The 5241-nt window shown below is 55.6% G+C and overlaps 1 long non-coding RNA gene across 1 annotated transcript; it reads left to right on the forward strand.

Moving 5' to 3' along the window:
* The first annotated feature begins 412 nt into the window (after positions 1–412).
* On the forward strand, positions 413–3310 carry LOC132368769 (uncharacterized). The gene is made up of 3 exons (XR_009504161.1): positions 413–642; positions 1861–1947; positions 2219–3310. It is a non-coding gene; the product is annotated as an uncharacterized LOC132368769 (long non-coding RNA).
* The last annotated feature ends 1931 nt before the right edge of the window (positions 3311–5241 follow it).

Raw genomic sequence — 5241 nt, forward strand, 5'->3', positions numbered from 1 at the left:
AGGCAGCAGGTCTGCCCACCGTCACGCTGGTTCTGCCTCTGTTGCTTGGGGTCCCTGTGGACTTGCCCCTCACTGCCCAAGGGACCCCGCCTGCTGCGGTGGGGCGTCTTCCTGGGCCGCAGCTCTGGGTTCCACCGTGTGTGGGTTCCACCCTCAGGCTCAGATGTTGCTCCGGAGGTGTGGCCACGGCATGGGGTCAGTTCCCAGCTCCAGTAAGCCATCCAGTAAGCTGTCCACCCTCAGCTCAGGGCTCACCAGGCAAGACGGTCCTGATGAGGTCCTTCAGGACCCTTGGTCTCCATTTCTATCAAGGCACCGGAGCCAGAGCTATCTCAAGAATCAGAGAAGATTTTACACTATTGACATGGGGAAGGAAGGGGCTGGAGACTTGCCCCCTTTCCTCCCAGGGCTGCAGGGCAGGCAGTTTGTATCGGGCATCAGGGGTCCCTGTGTACAGAGCTGTCTTCGCATTTTAGGCGCCAGTGACTAAGAGGAGCTATTCAAGCTTCCAGGGGAGTCACAGGCATCTGTGTCCCAAAGGACGGTCCACATCCACCTCGACCTACAAGTGCCTAGAGACTTCTCTTCGCTTCATGCCTCCTCAAGGCCCCTGGGGACAGGAAGAGTGGTGGAGGGAGGGCGGTGAGTCAGTCAGTCCTGGAATCCCTGAATTAAGTCTCTCGTGGGGCATCCAGTGGGAGTTAGGGTAGGTGCCCTGGCTCCCAGGAGAAGTGCCTGGGCTGCAAGCTGAGACTTGGGAGGGTTCTGGGCTCAGTCAGACGTTCCTGAAAATGGAACAAGAGGCGGCACAGGAGATGCTCAGGAAGACAAAGTTTATTATACTCACAGGTCCCAGAGGCAGGTCTGCGGGCCACGCGGGGAGCACCGGGGGGTCAGGAAGCAGGAGGGGCGGATAAGCCACCGCCTTTCTTGGAGTTTCTGGAGGAAACGCGAGGCAGGGCAGGGTGACAGCCTAGGATAGGCTTGGATGGACGACTCCTGAGGCTTTGGGACACAGGCTGGCCCCTAGCTGCCTGGCACGTGGCCCTGTGGTGATGCAGGCAGAGGACCGCTGCCCCCTGGGGTACCTGGCAGAGAGAGGACGTGTGGGTCTGCGCAGGGCGGTTGGTGGACGGGGCATCATCCCGCCTGGGCCCTTTGCGGTCGGGAGGAACAGGCCGGCCCTGGGAGGGGTGGTCTCTCCCCAGCCAGAAAGGGTTTTAAGATGTCAAAACATCATAATGTACAGAAAATCAGAAACAGAAACAGTACAGGGGGTCATCGGAAAGACCAAACTCAGGTGTGGGCTGGGATGTGGCGGGAGGGAGCGCTGGCCGTGGGGCGGGGAGGCTCCACCTTCCCCCCCAGATGCCGACGCAGGCTGGGTGATGCTGGGAGGAGGCTCTGGACCTCAGGGACCTGAGTCTTAACTTGTGAACATAAATCGGATGCTTAAGTCACCGATTTGACCTTGGCTGTCTTGTGTGTAAGGTGAGTGGGTTCAACAAAGTTTTCTCAGGCGTGCCTTTTGGTTTAGGTGGCCTGCATGAGTGCCCTGTGGCTGCTGTAACAAAATGCCACAGAAGGACCACAAATTGAAATGGATTCTCTCACAGAGGGAGGGGTCTGAAGTCAAGGTGCCGGCAGGGTTGGTCCCTCCAGGAGGCGTTCCTTGGCCAGTGGCAGCCTCCACTCCCGTCTCTGCCTCCGTTGTCTGTGTCTCCTGTGCTCTCCTCTGCTCATAAGGACACCAGCCCCTAGACGGAGGGCCCACCCTAGACCCAGGATGATCTACTCTCACCATCCTTAGCTATTTACATCTGCAAAGGTCCTATTCTTAAATCAGGTCACATTGTGCAGGTCCTGGTGGACATGATGTCTCACCTCGCTTATGACCCCGAGGAAGCGTCAGCGGTCCCCTGGTGATGAAAACGGTGGATTCGGAAGGTTAGTCCATAACCCCATGGAACTGGGGCAGGGAGGATGCTGTCACCTGGGTGTGGGGCGGTGGGGACCACCCTAATGTGGGGGCAGAGGGAAAGGACAAGGGGACCCTCTGAGGAAGAGACAGCAGGGCCTGGGACCCTGAAGCACCAGCGCCAAGACGGATGAGTCACGTTTCGGGTCTCCACCAGTAGAACCACCTGAAGCTAGAGTTCTGACTTGGAGACACTTTGCAGAATCAGGCAGAACCAACTAGGATGTCCTTCCCTTTTAGAAAAGGAGGAAAGAGCAGAGGAAAGAGGGGCCGAGGACAAGACCGGGTTCCAGATCCAGGACCCACCTCTGCGAGGCCCCCACTGCAGTCTCCAGCCTCTGGTCTCAGCTTCTCAGGTGTTCCTGGAGGATGTGCACACATTTGGGGACCATCCTTCCACCCCTCAAACTGCAGTGTCTGGACACTTCTGTCCTCTCAGCCCTAAAAGAGGTTGCTCAGAGGGGCCTGGCCCAGGAACAGACGCGGGGTTTCCTACACGAGCAGAAGGGGAAATCTGCCCTGAGGAGCCAAGTCAGACCTAGACCCTCCTGACCGTTTCTCTGAACCGGTGTCACCCTGTAAGCAGGAGGACACCCCACAGAGGCTCCCGGGACAGCAGGGCTGGGGGCAGCAGCCAGGAAACCACAGGCCTCACACGAAGCTTGTGGACAGATTTGTTCACCTCTGAACTTGAAAACCACAAGACCCATCTTGGACTGGGTACCATGTTAATAAACCCAGAAAGTCAGATTCCCGGGAGCACAGTCACACGTTTCCTTCAGCTGCTTTCACGGGATACACAGAGAACCTGTAACCACCTCGTAAAGGGAGCTCGGCCACTGTGTCCTTCAGTGGGACATAAAAAGATGGTAGCTTTCTAGACCTCAAACATTAGCCTTGTGAATTCTCCAGAAATGCTCCGAACGCCCATAATGCTGGGAAAACAACTGCAGATATTTTTTACGGCAACTCCATCCTCCTTCCAAGTCTTAAAGCCACTGGGACCCCTGCCCTGCCAGTCGCTCACAGACCGCAGCTCTTTCATGATGGAAGGACTTTCTTTTTATTGCACCTTGGTTGACCAGTTTGAGCTAGGGTCCATTCAAACGTCACGGTAAAATCCTGAAAGGTGAGGCGCAAAAGCAGCCCAGGCAGCGGAGAGAGAGGCTCTGTGGGAGCAGCTGGGGTTTAGTTTCACGCCAGCGAATATGGCCCCAGAACCCAAGACCCTTCCTGGGAGTCTTTACACAACACCCAGCAGCCAATGGGAAGTGGGTCTGGTCTGCACCTCTGCCACTTACAGGACCTCAGTCCAGTAGTGACCTTCTCGAAATTCCATTGCACATCTTCAAAATTTAGAATTAATAAAATTGCTGTGAGATCCAATTAATGAGCTTTAATTGATGCCATGTCAGTCGTCCTCCTGGTGGGGCGGGGGGTCAAGATGGTCCCAGGACAGAGCAGAGATGAGAGAGAGAGCTGCCCTGAGCGTCAGCAGGCCCTGGGAGTGGCCAGCTGTGGTCCTGGCGGGGCTGTGGGCGAGCCCAGCCCTGACTGGGGGGGGGCCTCCCTTCTGACCATCAGGGGCTCCATCTCTTCTCCTCTAGAAACAGAGAATTAGTTTATCTCCTATGTCTCCATGTTTTCCATCTTTGCCTTTTTGTCCCTCCTTCTGGAACATTTTTCTCTACCGAGATTTCTGGTGCGTGTTTTGTCGCTTTGCTTTACGACTTGACAAGCTCATTTTCCTTCCCGGGAGCTGCTCCCTCCTCGCACCATCCTCTTCTCGTTTCACGGATGCTCTAGCCTCTGTCATCACCGCAGAGATGGACTGCACCTTCTTCAGAACTTTCCCCTTGTTCCCTGTATGGTCTCCATTTCCCTCAGGCTGAGCCCTCTTTATTTTTCTGGGTCTTTTCCTTTCTGGTGCAGGCTTTCTGAAATACATGAACGGACAACCCAGGACACCAGATATTTTGAAAGACTGAAGCAAAGGAAATACCAGCTGGGGGCAGGGGTCTGACTGATTGATGCCAGAAAGTGGATGGTGGGGACAATTTATATGGGGACACCAATAGCCACACAAGCTATTTGGGCCTCCCGTTTACTCAATAAATATTGAGTGCCAGGCTCTGTGTCCTAAACAATTCACTTCATTTCTTTACAGAAAAGCTGGCCCTCTGTTTTGCTTGCGGAGAGGAAAGCCTGTCTGATAGGAGTTCTGTGTCCGGGGCTAGAGGCGGGGCTGGGGAGGTGGATAGCTGGCCACGGAGGAGCCCTGTCTCCTCGTGCCAGGCCTGGAATGTTCTAGAAGCAGCAGCATCCAACCCGCTCTGCTGCCACAGGCCATCGCCTGCCCAGCACCCGCTTTGCTGCCGTGAGCTCATTTCCCTTCCCTGTGTTGGCGCTGTGAGGTAGGGGAGGGGGTGAGCAGGGTGCCTGGGAGGAGGGCTGGCTTTGCTGGGCCTTCCCGGACCCTCCTGCTGGGCTCAGCTGTGCACCAGGACACCCTGGGGAGCATTTTATTTATTTGCTTATTTGTTTATTTATTTGCCTTTTCACACTATGCTTTTGATTTTTTTTAATACGTAGTTTTGTATTTATTTATTTTGTTGAACTGGACTATAGTTGCTTCATAATGTTGCGCTAGCTCCTGCTGCACGGCGAAGGGAACCAGCCATAGGTATACACTTATCCCCTCCCTTTTGGATTTCCCTCCCATCCAGGTCACCACAGAGCACCCAGCAGAGTTCAGGGGAGCCCTTTAGGATTCTCCCTCAGGCTGGAGAAGCTTCACCCTGCCCCCCAGAGGAGGTAGGGGCAAATAGGAGGTGTGTCTCACCCACAGGAAGCCTGGTGCAGCCCCTGCAGGGCCACCTGGGCTGGACTCCTCTTGGGAGCTGAGACCCCTGCAGGGTCTGTGGCAGTGGTCAGGGAGCTCTCCAACCGTGCTAAGATTGGGGTTCCAATCCAACCGAGGCTTCTGATGTGTAGCCTGGGAATGTGGGTCACCTCCCGGGCCTCAGGGTCCTCGTTTTAAGCGGAGGATAAGAGGTGAGGTGGTGGCTTGAGAAGCCGTCCGTAGCATCCGGCTTGTGGCAATCTCTGAACAAACGCTTGCTGAATGAATGAATGAATGAGCGAAGCACTGGCGTGTTGAGCTGAGTTGGGACGGAGCGTGACAGGGCCCTCCTGGTGTTTCTGCAGCTGGTTTAAATGGGTTACGTTCAGAACCTGGGAGGGCGGCCCAGCAGATGCCCCAG

Source organism: Balaenoptera ricei, chromosome 7 (genome assembly GCF_028023285.1).
Source record: "Balaenoptera ricei isolate mBalRic1 chromosome 7, mBalRic1.hap2, whole genome shotgun sequence".
Lineage (NCBI taxonomy): Eukaryota > Metazoa > Chordata > Mammalia > Artiodactyla > Balaenopteridae > Balaenoptera > Balaenoptera ricei.